General features: G+C 42.6%; 1 protein-coding gene and 1 long non-coding RNA gene across 13 annotated transcripts in view; one reads left to right on the top strand and one right to left on the bottom strand.

The window, feature by feature from the left end:
• Window positions 1-22,693, top strand: part of LOC121080478 (CUGBP Elav-like family member 4) — an 817,088-nt gene that overhangs the window by 109,472 nt on the left and 684,923 nt on the right. The window lies entirely within an intron of this gene.
• Window positions 22,263-22,532, bottom strand: LOC121080480. Of its 2 annotated transcripts, none has more exons than XR_005825382.1 (2): window positions 22,493-22,532; window positions 22,263-22,378 (listed from the first exon to the last, which is right to left on the bottom strand). It is a non-coding gene; the product is annotated as an uncharacterized LOC121080480 (long non-coding RNA). The 2 variants fall into 2 exon arrangements; XR_005825381.1 differs by having other exon boundaries at window positions 22,475-22,511.

Raw genomic sequence — 22,693 nt, 5'->3', positions numbered from 1 at the left:
ATGTAACGAGTTTCAGATAGGTCAAATGTGGGGCTTAAGCTACTTTAAGAGCAGCTGATGCAGCATCATAAAGTTAGAAGCAAATCTGATCTCAGAGCAGTTCTTGATTGCTTTTCATTCATACTCTTATTTCTATCTCTTGTTCCTTATTATTAAGGATATTTGCATGGAAATGACCTTTTTTCCTTCCTCTGAAGGGTTGCCTCTTGTCTGTGAGTAATGCTTACTCTGGCCTACATTTGTGAATGCCATGGGTTTGATTCTGACTTCATTTACGTAAATCAGCAGTCATCTGATTGAGGTCAAGGGATTTATATGGCGTAGGAAAGAGCAGACTCAGCTATATTTGTCACTGCTGAAATGATGTCATCGTGAACAGTACCATAGCTCTAAATGAGGAAACATATTTCTACCAAGAATCTTTGCATCTGAATATCTGATCTCACAAAATGCTGGGCATCCCTGACACCTGCTGGGCTTTCATAGGATTTTTACTAGAGAGGTCCCAGCTCCAAGCTATAGGAATTAAAGATGGTTGGTGTCTTGATGTTTCAACAGTGATTAGATCTAACAATTAGATGCTAACAAACCCTAAACACTGGGATTTCCAGTTGCATCACCTTACTGATTTGAGTGATGATGGGATACACCCAGGAATAACTTCCAAGCAGTAAACTTCCACTTCCTATCCTGTGCCCTCAGTTTCAGAGAGATAGAGGAAGAGAAGTACAGGTACCCTTTAACAGTCAATTTACTTTTCATCTGTTCAGTCATATGGATGATATTGTGTGGCATTACTTAGTCCAGGGGTCATTCTTCATAGGCTAACCTTTCCATAAACACCCGCTTCACGCATTTGCACTATATAGTAATGGAGAAGCATGTGCTGATTGTGTTCTGTAATGCAAGGTCAGTGTAAGCTTTCAATAAAGCACTTAGATGAAGATGCTTGTCATTTGAAAAGTGGGGTGGGGTGGGGGGGTGGGGGGTAGGGGAGAAATCATCTCAACCCCAGCTGTTTGATCTATTAGCACCCCAGGAAAGCCAAGACCCTTGTGCCCGACCAGTCTGTCAACATCCTGTTACAGGGACCCTTCACTGAACAGTCCTACTGGATCTGAGGAAAATTCGACTGCCTTGTTCAGGGAAACACACCAACAGCATCAGGGGGACCCCTCAGTGGGTCTGCCCACTTTGCTTAAATGTGATACCCGCTGCTGGCAACTGCTAGCACTCACTAACAGTTTGTGGAATAACACTCTTTACTGTAAAATCGTGACAAGTTAAGATTCGTGATTGCTGGTGATAGGAACTGTCTGCAAAAACAAACTTGAAATGATACGCTACTGTTGTGGTTTAACCCCGGCCGGCAACCAAGCACCACGCAGCCGCTTGCTCACTCCTCCTCACCCAGAGGGATAAGGAAGAGAATCGGAAAGAAATGTAAAACTCAGGGGTTGAGATAAGAACAATTTAATAGGAAAAGCAAAAGCTGTGCACGCAAGCAAAGCAAAGCAAGGAATTCATTCACCACTCCCCACGGGCAGGCAGGTGCTCAGCCATCCCCAGGAAAGCAGGGCTCCATCACGCTTAACAGTTACTCAGGAAGAAAAACACCATAATGCCAAATGTCTCCCCTTCCTTCTTCTTCTTCCCCCAGCTTATATACTCAGCATGACGTCCCATGGTATGGAATACCTCTTTGGCTGGTTCAGGTCACCTGTCCTGACTGTGTCCCCTCCCAATTTCCTGTGCCCCCCCAGCCCTCTGTCTGGCAGGGTCCAAGAAACCAAAAAGTCCTTGATTTAGTATAAACATCACTCAGCAACAACTAAAAACATCAGTGTGTGCGGCGAATGAAGAGACGGGACGCAGCTTGATGCAAGCAAATGTCAATTTATTGTACAGAAGCACGAGGTTTTATACACTTTCAGAAGCTGCGCGTTTTAAACAGATTGGTTCTTGAAGCTAAGCCTTGCATACTAGGCAATCCCTGATTGGTGGTTAACTACCAGCAATTAACAACAAGGTGTTATCTTTCCTTGGCGCCATCCGTCTCCCACCCCCCTGTGCTCTGCAAACATGCCTCATCATGTTAATTGTTGTGTCTATTCACACTCCTTGTCCTCCCAGGGTTCGTGACCTACAAGCTCGAGCACATTCCCCTCAGCTAACTGATTGCCACGCATGGTCCTAGTTTCCAGCCCGCTCCTGCATCTCCCCCTTCCTGTTGCACAAAAAGAACCTTTGAAACCGAACGAGTAAAAACAAGGTATAAGTAATAGAACAAATAAAAAACCAACTAAGACGTATTATCAATGTCAAAATAACCCACTGTCTTTGTTCCGTACAATTTTACAATTTCCCCTTTTTGTTTTTGAACAGCTAGTACCAGGTTTGCCATGTTCTGCAGGGCCCTTGCAAGCATGACAGCAACCAAGGTAATAGCAAACAAAAATACTGCCAATTGATTGAATGAATGCCAAAAAAGACTGAAATTTTCTCAGATTTTGATAACATGTTGCTGCAATGGGGCGCCTAAAATCCACGCAGCGCATACCATCAAAATCCTCACAGCCATGTCCTTGAACCAACAACAAAAAGCAGTGGCAATTTTGACTCACATTCTTAACTGCCTACCAAACAAGGTGATTTAACTCTTTAATGCTTTCCCCGCTGTTACTCTGGATAACAGAAGAACCGCTGCGACACGTTCCCATCATAGCCTCCTACTACATTAGCATCTACAGAAAGACAATTATCGACATTCAAAGTGTAAACAATATCATCTTCTTTTGGATTAACATTATACATAGGTGGAAGGGCACACCAAACAAGAACTGGTTCAGTCAAAACGTTCAAAACATAGCATGCCTTCTCTGAACATACCTCTGGGGTCATTCCCTTCATTCCCTCTCTTTTTTTATGCAAAGAGAAACACTTTTACCATAACAGAGAAGCCCCTATTTACATCTCTGAGCCCGGACACAAACCGCAGCTGTATGCTCCACCAGGCTCAGGGCAGGAATCATTCATGCAGTTACAATGCTATATATCTCTACAAGCATGCAGACACCTATTAAACACTAGATAACCATCTTCATCTTTCCTATTCTCCTTTACAATACCTAGCTGTTCTCTCATCTCTTGTTAGGTCAAATATTCTCCAGTTTCCTCTCCTGTATATCTCTTCAGACATTCTCTATCCTCCCCTTTTTTGCTTAATTGCGAGGAGGCAAAGGGTGTGTGTAGCTGGGTGATCATGACCTGCTTTATGTTACAATCAACTAAACACTGAATACAGAAAAAAAAGCATGGGAGACCTAAGGCAAACATCAATAAGGTGGTTAAAGATAATTATAATAAATCCTGTAATACTTTTGAGTCATGGCCCAAAGTTTCCCAGCCGTGAGAAGAGACCAAAGGCATCCCGCCCCTGGCTCTGTTGCAGATCTTTGTTTTAAGGCTTTTGAGTTTTGTATACTTTTGTAAATTAATTCACAGTGGTCACTCAGATTCACGTAACACATCCTATCAAAGTCTTCACACTTGTGTCCCTGTGCTAATAATATAAATCAATAGCAACTCGGTTCTGTAGCAACATATGATGGACAGAATCAACATCTGTTAATAAGCCAGAAAAAAAAATATTATTTGTAGTATTACTTTGTTTAGCAAGCTAGTAGCCTAATTTACTAAGCAAGTTAAGAGCGTGTACTATTCTTACAGAAGAGATTAGAGAAGCAAAAATCTGTTATGCTGCATTCCAGAACTCAGCCTGAGAATTACAGTCTGCTGTGAGTTCTGCATTACAATCATTTGACACATGTTGGGGTTGCGATTGTGAAAGTTGCCCGTTTACAATTTTCATTGGCATTATCACAGCTAGTTGTTTTAAAAGCAACCCTTGAGCTTCCTGATGTTCAGCTTGTTGCAAAATATTCTGAAGCCAATCAATAAAGTTAGTATTACAGTTAGTGACTCTCTAGGACCCTGCAAGACTGTGGGCAAGACTCCCGCATCCTGACTGCTTTAATAGCCATTCCTTCATTTGCAAACAGTTGTCCCTGGGATACCTTGCCTGAGTCACAGAATCGGCACAATTAATTTTCTCCAGCCAACTGCTCATAGTTAACAGCAATTCCCCGATTAAGGTTTTCAATCAAGGCCACTATACATAGCTCACAAAAATCAGATAACCACATCATATACTGTATCAGTTAGTACCATACAAAGCAATGACTTCCAATCATGCAGTGTGAGTGTATAAGGCTCTGCCATCACTTCAAGAAGGGACATAGCAAATGTATTATGAATCCTCCCTTCCCGCACTGCTTTGCTTAACCCTTTAACAGCCTCGTATTGCACAGGCTGCCACTCTGCAGGTTGATTTGTCTGACAAAATACTGAACATGCCATAGCGACTCCCAAATCCCATCACTTAAGTGTTTCCCACTTGCATTCCTGTCACCAATCCCTCAGACTCCCTTTCACCCTCCCCAAAAATACAATCAATGCATCAGGAGAGACGAGGGGGAGGGGGAAAGGTCTAGCTCCTTTTCCAGATCTATAGGACCTGGATCAAAAGGTTTATCAGTGTTGTAAGAAACTATGGACTAGGATATTGTTTATTAAGATTTATGTTAAGCATAATGTAAAGACTAGGCGCCAGATATCCAGGATGCCTCTTGTGAAAAATAAGATAACCGCCAGATGTCCAGGATGCTGCTTGTAAAAGAGAAGATAACCGCCAGACAGAAACAAGACAGACGACCCCATATAAAGATATATGAGTAAGGGGTTAACACCTCCACTACATCCAGGATGCTGCTTGTAAAAGAGAAGATAACCGCCAGACAGAAACAAGACAGACGACCCCATATAAAGATATATGAGTAAGGGGTTAACACCTCCGCTACTTCATAAACACGAAAGTAAAAAGTATAAAAAAGGACTGTTTAAACTGCTCAGGGCGGCAGTTGGCGGAGCGCAGACTCCCCTGCCGTCCAGCGCTGTCTTTGCTCATATTCTACTTGCTATAATTAATAAAATTTTAATTGGATTATGATCAATTGTGGTCTCAATTTATAACAATTTCTGGTGCCGTGACTCGGATAAGGAACAGTGGGCTTTGGTCCTCCGGGGAGGCGCCCCGCGACATTTCGCGGCCCCGCGACCAACAGTTTACTCCAACCTTACCGACGAACCTAAATTCTAGAATAATGAGCAAAGGAGAAACCGGTAAAATCCCATAAAAATTCTGTGCACGGGAGTCCGGACGAAGACGCAGGACGCGTAAGTATATTGTGAATTTGTTCGCAAGGTTTGCCGTTCGGGCGGGATTGGGTTTCCTGGAATATAACGAGTGAGAGGTTCGATATACTGAACCAAGCGAGTGTGGACTCTTAAGTACTGCGTTTCCCATCTCCCGCGAGGGACTGGGCCAGGAACAAGGGGAGCGAGTGAGTGTATGTTTGTGGATATTCCAGAAGATGGGGGCGAAGGGCAGCAAGCCTTCGACTCCCATGGGAAGGGTACCCACTGTACCTAAGAATACCCCTCTGGCATATATCTTGGACAATTGGAGATATTTCCCTGGAACCCTAGGGAAAGATAAGCAGAAAGTGATAGAATATTGTACTAAGATATGGGGAGGGAAGAAGATTTCTAAAAATGTCTTTTGGCCAGTCTATGGGTCAGAAGAAGATTGGGTAAGACAGCAATTAAACCTCTGGGTTAATAATAAAAAAAAACCCTTAACCCGGAGGAGAGTCAATATGCGGAGGTGTGGCTAAAAAAACCGGGAGCTAGACTTTACCCGCTGAATGAAATAAAAAACTAAACAAAAGAAAAAGAAGGGAGAGTTAGATGAAACCCTTCTAACCCCCCCTCCTTACATTTCTCCTCCTGCTCCTGCAGAGGTCCCCAGAGCGCCCACTCCCCCACCAGAGTCGGAACAAGGGTCTCCCCCTCTTCCTAAACGCGTAACTAGAAGTCAAAAAGGGGCAGCTCAAATATACCCCCTAAGAGAAATGCCCATGGGGGGACCTCAACCTGTGATCGGATATATTTCTGTGCCTCTAAATTCGGCTGACCTACGAGATTTTAAAAGGACCGAGATGGGAAACTTAATTGAGGACCCACTCGGAGTGGCAGAAAGATTAGATCAATTTCTGGGACCAAACCTTTATACTTGGGATAAGATGCAATCTATCCTTTGTCAATTATTTACTACCGAGGAAACCCAGGGACCCCAAGCAGATATTAAATGGCCACTCCAAAGACCTAATTGGGATAACCAGGATCCGGTGCATAGAACTCATATGCAGGACCTGAGAACTATAGTAATTCAGGGGATTAGAGAAGCAGTACCCCGTGGCCAGAATATCAATAAAGCATGTAATGAAATGCAAAAAAAGATGAGAGCCCCACTGAGTGGCTGGAACGACTGAGGAAAGCCCTTCAGCTGTACTCTGGGGTAAATCCAGACAACCCTTTAGGGCAAGCGCTCCTCAAAACTCAGTTTGTGGCAAAATCATGGGAAAAACTTTAGCGGAACACTTCAGCAGGAGAGGACAGATAAGGGTAAAAGAAATAATTAAGCAAGAAAAGCAGATGGCCAGCAAGGGCATAAATTACCTTAGACTGATAAGAACACTGCAAATGAGCAAAAGGTGAAAAGTACACCATGAGGAAGACCTACAGCCTTCCTCCCATAGACCACTGCCCACATTCTAAAGACCCCAGCCCACAATTTTTGGAAGAATCTGCACAAGCTGAAAGACTGATAAGCTAATTAGCATACGAAGAGAGGGTAGGCGGGTTCAGGTAATGAATATGTATAGGCGTTAATGGAATATTCATTGTTTCAAGCTTATTTGCTGCAGTGTTGCTTATTTTGGTTACCGGATTTATGGAATGTGGAATTTGACTTTGATAATTGTTACTGTGATTTTGGCTATATTTTTGATAATAATAGTGAGCTCTTGGTGTTGCTGTAGAAAGATACCTGTGTGTTGCATTTTGTAAGTAGAAATTCTGTAAGTGATAAGTGTGTTCTGTGAGTGTAAGCTGGAAAAATGGGAGGAAAACAGAGTGGTGGGATTTTAAAAAAAAGCCCGTTAGGATGTGTTTTGAGTCACTGGAGGGATATTGGAGGATCCGCTGGTGGAAATGTGAATAGGAAAACATTGATAAAATATTGTAAAATGGTGGCCGCTTTATAAGTTGGAATGTGGAGAAAAGTGGCCTTTTAATTAATAACTACAAGGTTATTAATAGTTGTTATACTCATTTATGCTGGAAATGTGAGAACATTTCTGTATTCAGTATATTACAAATGTTGGTATGTGGTTATTGTCTTGAACATCCGAGGGGTGAATGTGAACCTCTGTATGTTTTAAAGTGTATATGGTGTAAAGAATTATTATATGTATGGTAGCGACAAGAAATTGAATGCCCTGACTGTAAGGTTTGGACGCCTTGGGATAAGAGAGAGAGCTGTAAGTGAAATTAGAGTCTCTGTGGCTGGGATAGCGATTGAGATAATAGTAAGAAAGGTCACTGGAAGAAAATGGGGGGGGGGCAGCTGGGGGAAGCGTGAATAAGAGAACTTTGGCTAAGTACTGCAATCAGTGGTGGCCCCTGTCTAAGTTAGGGGACAGAGAAAATGGCCCTTAAACGGCACACTGAATTATAATGTTTTGCTAAAATTAATGTTATTTTTAAGGCGAGAGGAAAAATGGGATGAAGTAATGTATGCTGGTATGTTTTTCACTCTGAGGAATCACCCAGAGTGGCAAAAGAGTGTGGTATTAACCTAGCTCCACAAGATCCCTTAATATTAGCAATGGAAAAGGATCAGAGGGGAGGTTGTGGTTCCTTCTATGGAGCAACCAGAATGAAACACGTTGTAAGATAAAAAACTTGTGCGAATGTATGTAAGATCTGAAGCCAGGGGGGTGGAGAGTCAAAAAAAAAAAAAAAAAAAAAAAAAACTGTGAAAGTGTTAAAGTATTGGGGTGAGTTTGTACAAAGCCCCGTATCCCCTCGAAGGTGCGGCTGAGTCACGCTGAATGCATGGCAGGGTGTTTGCTATTTGCCTGCGAAGGCTGATATGTAATAACACAGACTTAAAGCAACAAGCAACAAGTAGCAGATTTGCATTCAGGGTAAGAAAGAGTTAAAATAGAAGTGCTGCTGCAGAGGCAGGCTTGTGTAACCTGCAGAGCAGGAACAGCATCTCCTGCCCCGAATCCTCCTGATGGTGGGGAGGAGGGGGTTGCTGTTGCTGACGATTTTGCAGAAGGACCTGACAATGTCACCCCGATTGCTGCAGCATTTGCAGCACAACAGGACCGGTAACGGCCCCTCAAGGGCAGGCAGTGGGTCTGAGGAGAGTAAAGGTGAATCTCTGATGGGGAAATTTAGATGTTTGAAAGTTAGTTGTGAATAGGACTGGATATGATTTTTACTAAGGTAATCGTGATGTAGAAAAGTTGGTGAATATAAAACCAACTTATTTGGTGTTAAACTTCAGTGAAAAGAATTTGTTACAGTTGTGGGAGCTGCTGGCTGCCAGGAAAATAACCTGAAACCTTTAAAGTACAAACTAAGAAAACAAATAAGAATGCCAAATTCACCAAAATTTTTGTTAGGAAGAAATTTATTAGAACATCTAGACGTTTAAAGAAGGGGAAATGAAACCAAAAGTTAAAAATGATCAATTAACTAAAATGTTGAGCTTATCTTTAATTCAACAGAAAAGTGGAAGAGAGGACCTCCCTGAAGTAAAAGAAATCTTTAACCAGGTATATCTGAAAGTAAATTCCAGGTAAAGGGAAAAATGCTTTCCCTGTTACAGTAGAAATGATAAACGGGAGGCCTGCCTAGTTCAGGTAAAACAATATCCCTTGGTCAGCAAGGCTGTGGGGAATATTGCATAAAAACTAAAATAAAATACACTCTGTAGTAGTTCTACTAATGTAAATCTGTGTTTTACCATGACTGTGACTTGTTATGGGATGTGCAGATGAAACTCTGCATTGACAACAAAGTACAAGGAATAAGGTTGGTCAAGTGCCTCCTACCACAATCAAGGGCAAGACTGGGTTGGCCTCTGTGTTTGCCACCAAGAAGGATCTTGAGCTCTGCTGCTGGCTGCAACCCAGTAGGCGTTGAGCGGTGGGGACATATGCCATGCCAGACCTTGATGTGAGGAATGGCCCCCTCTGTCATAAGAGGGTCTTCCAGGAAGGAAGAACATAAGATGGCCCATTAAGGCACTGATTTGGAAACTGGAAACCGCCTGGCCGACCATGAAGCCATACAAGTAGTAGAGGAGGTAGAAAAAGAGGAATTATCCTTAGTACCAGACGATAAAATCCAAACTGTAAGTACAGATCAGGAGCCAAATTATTCTAAAGAAAACTTAAAGGTCATTCAGGACATGAATGATAAAATAAATAAGTGGACTTATTTGAGGGATGGTCGTATAGTGGTACCATCCAATTTAATATGGACCACAGCCGTAATAGAACATAATAAGATGCATTGGGGAGCTGATAATTTATATAAAAGTCTAAATCAGAAGTTGATAGGGCAGAACTTGTATACTGTAATAAAACAGGTGACTCAGCAATGTGAAATGTGTTTGAAAATTAGCCAGGGCAACAGTGGCAAGTTGATTTTTCCAGACTCCCAAGAATTGAGGGGGTACCAATATTTATTAAATGAATGGACACCCCAACGTATCATACAGTATTATAGACCTGCAACTTGGAATCCTAATGAACTTATTAACGGCGCTCGAGAACCTATCTACAATCTGAATCATATCATTTGTCTACAGGCTGTCTTGGAAATTATTATTAATCAAACAACTAAAGCTTTTGACGTGAAATGCAATTTATCAACACAGGATGGTTCTGGACTACCTGCTAGCCAAAGAAAGAGGTGTTTGTGGTAAAGTAAATGTTTCCAATTGTTGTTTGAAAATTGATGACAATGGTGAGGTAGCTAAACAAATCACATCAGAGATAGGGAAGTTAGCCCATGTTCCCGTCTGAACTTGGAAAGACGAATATTGACTTGTTTTCCTGGCTTCTCGGGAGCCCCTGGGTAAAACGAATCCTATTTTATTTGTTATGTGGATTAGCCACCTTATTGTTTTTGCCATGTGCTGTTCCATGTTTATAAGATTAATTCAACACGTTATAACTAACATGCAATTTGCTATTATGGTTTCACCCGATGGCGTTAAACAAATGCGAGTAGTAATGACAAAATGTACACACAAAATAACATTTTAATAGCCAACAAGAATTTGGAAACAATTAACTCTTAACAATTCAGATAATAATGTAAGCTGAGTAAAAAAAAAAATAGAATAGCAATAAAAACAAGCGCCAGGAACGCAAAGACGAGGATATGGAAACGCCTTTTATACTTTTTCACCTCCGCCATAAGTTCCTGACGTGAGACAACAGAAAAACGCACCCTCTGCCTAAACAGCAACAGGAAAAAAAAAAAAAAATATATATATATTAAATTTTGATCTTCTTTCTAATGAACCATATAGGTTAAACGTTTTGAGAACACTCACCTTACAGAATGTTCAGAGGGCGAAATGTCCACTCTAGACCTTTCTTCTCTGGCAGGTGACGTGGTAGTCTGGTGGTAAGAAAACCTTACATTGAAAACTGGGACCTGTCATTTGGCCATAGTGCCATGAATGTTACCATTAACAGACTTACCGGAGTGGTAAGCTCGGGAAATAGGTTTGGGACTTCATCTGGGCACGCAGTAGCCATTGTTTATCACGCGAATGGTCCGTGTATACTTTTGAACATGCGCATGCGCGATTTTAAAGCCCCACAGAATGTGCTGGAAAAAACTGGAAAGACCGCGCATGCGAAATCCCTATAGTCTAGGCATGATAGTGACGCATAAAAAAAAAAAAAAAAAAAAAAAAAAAAAAGAAGAGAACGTGTTAAGAAAAAGTGTTATTTTTAAGTTTTGGTTTTGTATGTTATTATTATATGTATTACCCAACTATGCCTATTGTAATTGTGATGTATTACCTTGTGAGTGTTATGATAAATGTTGGGATTGTGGAAAAAGGTTTATTTGCAGTGCCGAGAATGAAAGTAGTGTCTAATAAACAATAATAGGATAAAAAAAAAAAAAGGGGGGGATTGTAAGAAACTATGCTGCTTGTAAAAGAGAAGATAACCGCCAGACAGAAACAAGACAGACGACCCCATATAAAGATATATGAGTAAGGGGTTAACACCTCCACTACTTCATAAACACGAAAGTAAAAAGTATAAAAAAGGACTGTTTAAACTGCTCAGGGCGGCAGTTGGCGGAGCGCAGACTCCCCTGCCGTCCAGCGCTGTCTTTGCTCATATTCTACTTGCTATAATTAATAAAATTTTAATTGGATTATGATCCATTGTGGTCTCAATTTATAACAGTGTCAATGGAATCATTGTCCGAGTTGTCCTGTTCCCGTGCTTGGTCCTGTGTTGTGAGGGTCGCTGCAATCAGTGACAGAAGCTTTGGGGGCAGAGGAGGTGTGGACAGAATCGCCATCACTGACGGTGTCTTGAGAAGAGTCGCGCTGTCGGTGGAATTTACAGCTTCCTCTGGTTTAGCACCGTTAGTAGAATTAGTCCACACTTGGCAAAGAGGAGTCAGAATTTGCCACCAAGGTGCTAAATGCATTCCCGACACGGAGCTCCCCTCCGCGGCAGCATCATACAATTGGCTGCTGTATGTACACACTTTCATTCTTTCAAAGTCTCTAAAGTTTCTTGGCTGCTCACCTGTCTCGATGAATACAGGTGTTATCCTCGGGGTTTAGGTTGTCCGCCTGGTCCAGACAGCAAGACGATCGTTCAGCCAAGCCGTCTCCTCCGGAACGCAGCCCTCTTCCACGAGCTGTCTTTTTTCCATCCTTATTCTTCCAAGGCTTCGGAACACCACCATAGGGGTCACCATTTGAGGAGACTGAGGCACGGACTCCCTGATCTGACTAGAAGACCCTTCATGAGTCCATATACGTCTCTTTCTGGGGACGAAGCCTGATTCCCCGTTACGGATTTCCCACAGCTCACCTCTCAACTCCGGAGGGATTTCTGGCCGGCTCCTGCTTCCTTTCATCAGATCACTCAAAGTTCTGTGGGATTCGCTGCATGTCGCTCAGATAGGCGATTCGAGAGCCCTTCACGTTAGATCCTTAAACGCATCACGTCGGGGTCACCAATTTGCGGCGAATGAAGAGACGGGACGCAGCTTGATGCAAGCAAATGTCAATTTATTGTACAGAAGCACGAGGTTTTATACACTTTCAGAAGCTGCGCGTTTTAAACAGATTGGTTCTTGAAGCTAAGCCTTGCATACTAGGCAATCCCTGATTGGTGGTTAACTACCAGCAATTAACAACAAGGTGTTACCTTTCCTTGGCGCCATCCGTCTCCCACCCCCCTGTGCTCTGCAAACATGCCTCATCATGTTAATTGTTGTGTCTATTCACACTCCTTGTCCTCCCAGGGTTCGTGACCTACAATTTCGAGCACATTCCCCTCAGCTAACTGATTGCCACGCATGGTCCTAGTTTCCAGCCCGCTCCTGCAAGTGTGCTATCAACATTGTTCTCACATCAGAGCCAAAACACAGCACTGCACACACTACTAAGAAAATTAACTCTATCCCAGCTGAATCCAAACTATATACAACCAAAACCTTAATTACTAATGACAGCTAGAATGAGTTAGGTATTTAGCATGCATAAGTCAAAGTTCTTGCCCAATAGGCGTCCCTATGGGGGAGAAGATAGGTTCAGCCCATTGACGGATCCCAGAAGTTACGATGGAGTCTTCCCTAACTTCTCCCCTCATCTGTCCATTTTTTATGCTTCATAGTACATTGCATATTCATTCACCATACACAGGATTGGTTACAAGTTTCTTGCTTCTAATGTAAATTAGTACGCATCCTCAGATAGCACTACTGATGTTCTCTACTAACTACACATGCTCCTCAAGCAGGGTTTTGCTCTCTTTCAGAGGGGGCTATTTGAGCCAGAGGTTGTGATCTACCACTATTATCTTTGTCTTATTTTCAATGATTTTTCTGTTGATGTCAGTGGATTGCAACACCTTATCATCCTGTTTCCTCTCATAGCTAGAACTTTCCTCACTTGAAGGCTTCTTTCTGTGTAGCTTAGATAACGGTGTTTTCACTCTCTGTTCTTTGTTTCTCATCCTCCCCAAGGCTGACTACCTTGATTAGAAATCCCTTCATTCATAACAACTTTAGAGAGTGAGTCATCTTGACCTAACTTTGTGAACACTGAATCAGAGTTGGGTAATCCGGGAGTTTAAATAACAATTCCCCCACTTTGGACTTATTTCAGTCCAGGGCTAGTCCGTTTCCATCACATTTAGGTGGAGCTTGAGTGACTCTAGTCATACTTATTGTTGTTACTAACTGGTATCATGTGCCCAGTGAGGTGTAGTAGTACCTTGGAGGCAGATAACTTTGGGAGGGAGGTGTGCGTATTACAGTGAGATTATTTCATCTGAGGAAAGTAATTTCACCACAATGGTTGGCTCAGCCACAGACATCTCATGGATTCTTGGCATGACAATTGGTGTGCAGCTTATCAGCTGTGTGGTGCCATTCGAGTTCCCATTCCTGCAGGGAGCATGACAGAGCCTGGCTGTGGTGTCTCCACTCTGCTCCATCCTCCATCACTCCCATCAGCATGTGCTGAGCTGTCAGGATGTGTTGCTTAGGGAACTGTGGTGATGTAGATTTTGTGCATGCCAACCATCCTGAAGGTGATAGCTGTATTTTACCCTAAAAAGCTTTCTGTAATACTATGCTTCTATTAGGACCCAATTTTTCTCTAATTCCCCCCCTCAAGGTAATTTTCCCACAACTACAATTCCCTTTGAAGCCAAAAAACTTTGGAATGAAGAAAACTGCTAAGAGACTTTTTGTACTTTTAGCAGCGAGGTATTTATTATCTGTGCAGGGGAGGAAGTGGTTCGCACCACAGAAACTCGCTCCGAAGCACAGACACAAAACAGGCTAATTTATACATCGGACATACATGATTGCAACATCTCTACATACATTATTCATGTAATTAAAACATCTCATTGCATATTAATGATAGGCGGAGTCTAGGCAGAGCCTGGGTGGAGTTTAAGCGGAATCTTCTCTTGGCATCAGTTTTAGGAGGATCGTTCCAGCCTTCGGCCCCGCTCAGGTAGTCTTCCTCAAGGTTGAACTTTTCAACTTTCTTTCATAAGTGGCTCTGCCAGAATCTTGTATAAAAAAATCTTGGCTTGTTATCATTTTCTTCTACTGATATGTCTGACTTTACCTAATTTATGATTTCTAGTACCTGGTACAGAAATTTCTAACAATGGCTTAGACTTGGGTACAGTGAGCAAGAACAGGGTAATTCAGCACTACATGCTATGGTTCCTCAGTAACTAAGTTGAGCAATTTTGCAAGGCAGAATGGGACCTTTACAGAGCTGAGACTCTTCTCAGGTAGATCTTTAGGTTTTTAGGCCTTATTCCTTTTCAGTTTGAGTCATCCAATACTGGGGTTATCCCTTCCCATGCCCCTAAGGGTAGCGGATAGGGTTTGATATTTGTCAGTCATGAGGGAGGGAACAAAGGTGCAGCATGTAACAGCCATATATCTATAGATGGTGTGCCAAATGTCCAGTTCCTCCCCTTATCATCAATCCACACCTTACCTTTCATAACATCGAGTCCTAAAAGTTTAAGTGGGAATGGCTCCACAACCATCGTTACCAGAGTGGCTGTATCCTCCCCAGGTAATCACAAACCGACAGTAGCCAATGTTTGCGCTTGAACATTACCAAAATCATCTGCAACAAACAGCAAAAGCTGCTTAGACAAAGTTATGCTGCTTTGTGCCTCATCTTCCATTTTAAGAGCTGCAATTTGAGCCCCAGTATCGTTATTGGTACTAATTTAGGTTCCACAAAGCAAGTAATCAATAGATCACCTTGGTGATTTTCAGTGAGCCATCTAATATATACCCACCCTTTGCTCCCCTGCTTACTACAAGGGAGTGAAGGGCTTAGTTTCCCATTGGCCTAGGGGACGCGATTGGCTTTGGTAAGGGGGCACTAATACTTCGGCTCTCATTCTTAACTGGTGGACATTCAGGCCATCCTAACACCAGCTTCTCCAGTTTTTCAGTCAGCAACCTGTTCATAAGATCTCGAGGAATACCTTTCTGCCACCCCATGGTCCACAGATCCTTACGTCTGTGTCCTATCTCTCTCCCACTCGGTGGTGCTACGGGAGACATCCTTTTATTGTTAGTTGGGTGTGGGGAAGGTTCCAATTCTGTGCACCTTAAACCTTTTGGGTCCATTTTGGTGGATGGAGGGGTGACAGGGCCATAATTTATTAATTCTTGAAACTTTTGTTGCTGTTTAATAGTTATTCTGCTTTCACTCTTTGTTTTCCAAAAGTGTTGGAAACAGATGACACAATGAGCTATTTTTTTTCCCTAGGGTGTCCCACCACTTTCAGATCTGTGTTTATGTTTAGATTGTTGAAGCATATTGTTTTGATATGGCTTTAAGCAAAATGCTTGGCTTTCAGATTTTAACCAACATTGAGATTTGAAATCTAAGTGAGTAAAGTTGCAGATTTTTAACACAATTTTACATTTTGAAAATTATATGACATATTTCACTGACCTAACATATTTGTCATTATGGGTGTGGGGGTGTGTGTGTATTGATTCAATAGATTCCAATATCTCTCTCTCAATTTGAGATGGGTAAAAAAAAAATGTCTCCTGTTCACTCATGATGGGAAATCTTCTTCCTGTGCACTTATATCAACAGCTCTGAGCATGGAGCTGCAAATCTAGTCTGAACTTGATTGTTTGTCAGGAGTGTTTCTGCAATTAAGAAGCTGCAGTGTAGCACTTGGTTCCACACAAGAATCAGATGTTCTTTAGGATTTACTTTGCTCTGCTGTTGAATGCATCTCAATTCTGCAAGTTCAAAATAAAGATACTTTTAAAGTTAGCTGCTGCATTTCACTCACCTGCTGTTCTTGGATGAAATCTGTCTTGCAACAAGCAAAGGCACAGAAAATAAAGATCTAAGTTTGGGTCGTTATTTGCCTTGGGATGATGGGTAAAGCATTCACATTGAGGTTTTCAGAAAAGCAGAGCACAAAACTCTTGCTTGTGTAAGAGGAGCCAAAAGTCTCAGTAATAAATTAAGCCTCTACCTCAGTTTCCCTTTCCTACACAATTATAAGAGTTTCAACAAAATGCCTTCATGCCATGGTTGAAAGGAAGAAGACAGCTCTGTGCAAAAGGGAAATATCCTTACTAAGGGTCATAACAAATGCTAATCATAATAGATACTAAAAGTCCAGTAAAACAGAGGTTTGGGAGCATCTTTTTTTTTGCAAAACAGACGTTGCCATTTCTTGCAGAAGGAAAACTGTGATAAATATATGTGCAAGTGGTGTACTCATGTAGTCCTGGGCTTGTTGGAGATACTGACCCACCCAGACATGGGCACATTATCTATAAGGCAGCTCCTCTCTGAGAAGCATCCTGTGCTGATTCCCTGACTCATATTGTAAAGAGAGAGGGAGAGAGAGACACCAGCCTTGTGATTAGGATTTTATGACAGAGCATAAATCAGGTGTGCATGTACTTGACCAAGGTTGAAACCCACAGTGCTGCATGGTAATTAGATTTTTTAATTTTTTTTTCCTGCTGGTTTATTTATATAGCAGTAATTACCTCCAGCACACAGTCAGAGTGACTGCTTGCCTTTCATGACCATACTTTTTCCCTTTCATTTGACTGTCCTGTGCTTCTGTGGCTAACATAGAGCTTCATTCATTATCTCTGAGCCCCTTCCCCTGTCAGCCCTTGCACAGTGGCACAGTGGGCAGCACAAGGTAATTCTATGGAAGCTTAAGTGAGAGTGGATGTGAAGAGCTGATCAGGAGATGTGTCCCTCAGCACTGAGCCAGCAAGATTGCTCCCTCACCTTCCTCAGAGTCATAGCATACACAGAGGGAACAGGGCTTGCCTGGAGGCTTTGAGACCATATTTCCTCTTCTTACCGAGTTTTTCATCTTCCAGTGATTATTCCAGCCCTGAGTCTTTCTGGCGTAACTTAGCAGTTGTGCAGAAATGCTCCTTAATAAACATCTCATTTTCCAGCACTCCTTATCTCACTCTGCCTCTCCTCTCCTTCTGTCTCTCCCCACCTCCTCTTTCCATGCAATAGCTTTTGGACTTGTTGCTGTGTTTGAAATTAATTTGACAGCACTTGCTTTATTGGTTTAAAAGATGTTTAGTTCATACACATTTCATCTTGATATGAGAAAAGGACCATCAGTTAGGTTCCTGCAGAAAAACCAAGCCCTACCTTGACCTCATTGTTTCAGACATGTAGGAAAGCAACTTTTTACATTGTCTGACTCCCGGAGCTTTGGTTCCTGCTTTATCTTTGATAGACATCAAAAAATTTAATGATTAAATATTTGTTTACCAGAAATCAGGATTTGTTAGTTCAAAACTTATGGAGATATTTGCTTGCACCTTGAGGCCATCGTGCAAAGACTAACTCTTTTAGCCTTGCATTTGAGCCATGGAGAGCTCAAGCTGTGCTGCATGGTCAGAACCCTGCAAGATGCACTGCTCAGAGAGTGTTTAGTGTCCCAATGAAAATGAGGCCAGATTTTGGGCCTAGAAATTTGGGTGTGGACAGTCAATGAACTTTGTTCAAAAGAAGTTATGACAGCAATGAAGACAAGCCCAAGATCTTTGGCTGTTGTCCTTTGGCCTCACATAGACATTGAGGAGTTGGAGAACTGGGTATGGTGGCCAGAGGCTCTGTGTTAAGTCATCCTTCACATTACTCCTATTTGTCTACAGGCAGATTTACAAGGTGTTTGGGAGTGTTTTCATCATATTCTTTCCTTTAGCTCTAGCAGTAATTTCTTGTGTCTACCATAGACACTTATCCACCTTTATTTCCTAACCTCTAAGGATCACAGTTTCAGGGCTATATTTTCACTATGTTAACTGAACTAAGGCAAGAGTGTGGAAATAAGAGCTCTCTGAGTGGGGAAGTAAGGCACAGAGACTAGGGGTGCAGGATTCACCTCCTTGAGCTCTAACTCCCTAAAAGCTGGGATGGTACCTAGTCTTAGTCATCTAGACTGCTCTGCTGTCTATGAGAAGAAACATTTGGAGTGCAGTCCATCCTATTCAGAAGTGGGGAAAAACATCTCTTGAGGTGTCTGTCTATTAACTTCTGAAAAGAGCTAGATGACTGCCTTAGAGCAGAACCTATATAGTGGGTTTGCATGGCAAGGTTTTAGTAGCAGGGGGGCTACAGTGGTGGCTTCTATGAGAAGATGCCAGAAGCTTTCACTATGTCTGATAGAGCCAATGCCAACTGACACCAAGATGGACCCACCACTGGCCAAGGCTGAGCCCATCAGCAATGGTGGTAGCACCTCTGGGATAACGTATTTAAGAAGAGGGAAAAACCCCCATGCAACAGCAACTGCAGCCAGAGAGAAGAATAAGAATTTGTGAGAGAAACAGCTCTGCAGACACCTGGGTCAGTGCAGAAGGAGGGGAGGAAGTGCTTCAGGCACCAGAGCTGAGATTCCCCTGCAGCCTGTGGTGAAGACCATGGTGAGGCAGGCTGTCCCCCTCAGCCCATGGAGGTTAATGGTGAAGCAGATATCCACCTGCAGCCTGTGGGAAGGACTCATGTTGGAGAAGTTAATGGAGGACTGTCTCCCATGGGGGGATCCCATGCTGGAGCAGGGGAAGAGTGTGAGGAGTCCTCCCCCTGAGGAGGAAGAAGCGGCAGAAACATGTGATGAGCTGATCACAACCCTCATTCCCTGTACCCTGCACTGCTGGGGGGTGGGGGGTGGGGTGGGAGGAGGTTGAGAAAATTGGGAGTTAAGTTAAGCCCAGGAAGAAGGGAGGGCGAAGGGGTATTTTTGTTTTATTTCTAATTATCCTACTCTGATATGATTGGTAATAAATTAATTTCCCCAAGTCGAGTCTATTTTGTCCATGACAGTAATTGCTGAATGATCTCTCCCTGTCCTTATCTTGACCCATGAGCCTTTCATTATATTTCCTCTTCCTTGACCAGTTGAGGAGGGGAGTGGCTTAGTGGGCACCTGGTATCCAGCCAGGGTCAACCCACCACAGCCTAACTTCTAGCTGGCTGCAGTTAGGGAAGGTGATTCCCATGTGAGTCAGTTTGCCTGAGGTCACACAAAGATCTTAAACTCGGAGTCACTCTGCTAGACCAGTGTTTGAGATAGGAAGAGCTTAAGCGGATGCCTACTGCAGCTCTCTGTGGTGGTGCTCAGCAGGACAGGCTGTAGAGGGACACTGTCTTCTCTCTGGAGGCTCCCAAGAGCTCTGGGTGTTTCCAGTTACTATTGCTCAATGTACAACAGCATGCCTCTGGACCAGCAGAAGCATGGGGTGCTGCGGGCATTCTGGGCGAGCGGGAGTCAGATTCAAATACTCATGGAGTTCAAGATCTGATCCGTTTATTGTACAAACCAGGCACACTTTTATAAGGCACTCTATAAACGTGTGATAATATGATTGGCTACTTTACAAGCGTATAGTAATATGATTGGTTAACAATTGTTTATTGGCAAGATTTCTGTTTCTACTTTTTCAGGCACATGTTGTTTCCCAGCTCCTCTTATCGCGTCCTTGCTGGCCCTGGCCTTGTGCAAGCACCCGCAATTTGTTCCTCCCTCTTCATTCCACTGTTCTGATCGTGCCCTCGTCTTATTTCTTCAGTATTTTTCCACTTGCTTCAAAGTTCAGTATAATCATTCAATACAGCAAGAGCCCCAACACCTCCCCCTTTCTTTTTAAATACAGCATTAATACTGCGTTCCATACAGCTTTGGAAACATTGTAAAAGACAAGGCACTAAAAGTAACAAAAGAATAACAAACAACAATATACTATGCAAAGCAGAAGCAAAAGCAATATTCATTAGGCCTATTCCTAAAAATAATGCCATCGTTCACATTTACAATGATGTTGTATTATATGATATTCAAAACTTTTTCTGATAATGCGAACCCAGAAGATGAGTTCGTTTCGATGTTCTGCTAAAAATATCTGTTTGAAGGCTTCATAAGATTGTAAGGCCTCGTTTATACCTGAAAAAGTAGGGGCATGTGTCCCAGTAAGAAGGGAAAAACCACCAGAACCAAAACGTAGGAAAACCTTCCGCCTATATGCTCCAACCCTTTTACAATATCCACAATATAGAGTAACTGTTGAATTACAAGAAGTAGCACATATAGGACAAGAATTTTCTGTTTCTATCGGTCCTTGCCCAAAAAGATCCTGCAACGCACGCACGATACGGTCACAGTGTAACAAAGACAATTCACCGGAGGGTAATTGACATTGTATCTCCCGAGGTAACTGCTGCAAGATGGGCAGAATAATGTATGTTAACTTATCTACAAGCCGCTTTTCTTCATTTGGTCGTGGCGGTCGGAATAACCTTTCTCGATGCTGTGCCCACTGAGCCCACTGATCCCTCCTGTTCATTTAGGAGTCAATCCTGTCGTAGTCACCCTGCTGTTTCTTTTCAGTGGGTCGGTTTTCAATCCACGGGCGAACCCATTTTGCTGGAATCCACTTGGTCACTGCCCCTGTGGAGATACATGCATAACCCCGACCCCACGTTAATAAATTATGAGGTCCTGACCAACAATTTGAGACAGGGTCAAATACCTGGACAGCTATGTCACGATTCGAAAAATCGTTGGGATTGTTAGAAAAGTGATAGAAAATCGGCTGTTCAGTACATTCCGTTCTGGGATTCAACCAGTTCAGTACATAGCATGCTTTTGCCACTATTACATGAGGACTCCTCTCCCCCTCTTTTCGAAAAACAGACAGGTAATGTTTCAATGATTGATGGGCACGTTCAATAATTGCCTGACCACCAGAATTATTCGGAATTCCGGTAACGTGCTTCACCTGCCATTGCAGCAAAAAGGTCTTTATTTTGGCACTAAGATATGCAGGGGCATTATCTGTTTTTACCATATCTGGGTGGCCCAGCACAGCCATGGCTGACGTCCAATGCTGAATACAGGCAACAGCATTGGTAGATTTATGAGCAGTCGCCCAAATAGCTTTCGAGCAGGTATCAATTGTGACATGGACATATTCAAATGGGGTGAATTCTGTAACATCAGTTTGCCAGATTTGTCGAGGTTGTAACCCTCTAGGATTTGTACCTTCCTGTTGAAGAGGTGTTAACCTGGCACAATCAGGACAGGCCGCTATGACAGTCCTAGCGTCTTGACGAGACAGACCAAACTGTTTTTGGAGAGACCGGGCAGATTGGTGAAAAAAGGCATGTGACTCTGTTGCTTGTTTTAGAGGAGAATTTTGTAATACTGGGGATGCCACCTGAGTGTCTATATAAGCATCCTGTTCTTTTTCAGGGGCTAGTGTGTGAGGGCTGGCTATTAAGAGATCATCCATATAGTGATAGGTAATAAGGTTAGGATTATTCTCTCTCCAAGATTGTAGAGCTAAATCCACAAACCACTGACATATTGTTGGGGAGTTTTTCATACCCTGAGGTAGTACAACCCACTCATACCTTTTTGCTGGAGCGGCACGGTTTATAGCTGGCACTGTAAATGCAAATTTTTCACAATCATCCTCATGCAGAGGAATAGTGAAAAAACAATCTTTTAAATCAATAATTAATAGGTCCCAATTTTGTGGTAACATAGTGGGAGAAGGCAGCCCAGGCTGAAGGGCACCCATGTCAACCATTTTTTCATTTATTGCTCTTAAATCATGTAATATTCTCCATTTTCCTGATTTCTTTTGAATTGTAAGAATGGGTGTATTCCATGGGCTAACAAAAGGTCTGATGTGGCCTAAATCCAATTGTTCTTGGACTAATTCTTGAATGTGTTGCAGCTTCTCTTGAGGTAAGGGCCATTGATCAACCCATACTGGAGTTTCTGATTTCCATTTTAATTTTAAGGTTGGGCGAGAGCTGCTATCAATGGCCCCAATCAAAAATCTGTAGAGATTCTCATTCCCCATTGGGAAAGTACATCTCTACCTAACAAGGACAAGGATGTGTATAGGACATAAGGTTTTACCCATGCTTGATGTCCTTCTTGATCCGTGAAAAGAATGAAGTTTTTACTGACCTGTGTCAGACGACTTCCCCCAATGCCTGAAATGGTTGAACCCGCACTATCTAATTCCCACATGGTAGGCCAAACTGAAAAGGGAAGAACAGTAACATCAGCACCAGTATCAATCATCATTGAAACATTAGGAAGATTAACACCTTGTGGACCAGATATCTTAACATTACATTTTGGCCGCTCGGCACCAATAAGTTGACAAAAGGCAATGTTAGGCATACCCGTTGAGCCAAATGCACCTTGACCCCTGTCCTTTTCTCCTTTTTGAGGGACAGTAGCTTGGAATGGAATGAGCTGTGCAATAATGCTTCCTGCTGGAATATGAACAGGTGGAGAAAAAACTTTTACCATAATTCCAATAGGTCCGGTATAATCGGCATCAATACAAC

Source organism: Falco naumanni, chromosome W (assembly GCF_017639655.2).
Source record: "Falco naumanni isolate bFalNau1 chromosome W, bFalNau1.pat, whole genome shotgun sequence".
In the NCBI taxonomy this organism is placed as follows: Eukaryota; Metazoa; Chordata; class Aves; order Falconiformes; family Falconidae; genus Falco; species Falco naumanni.
Note: the sequence above shows the minus strand (reverse complement) of the source record. Positions and strands in the feature narration are given on the sequence as shown.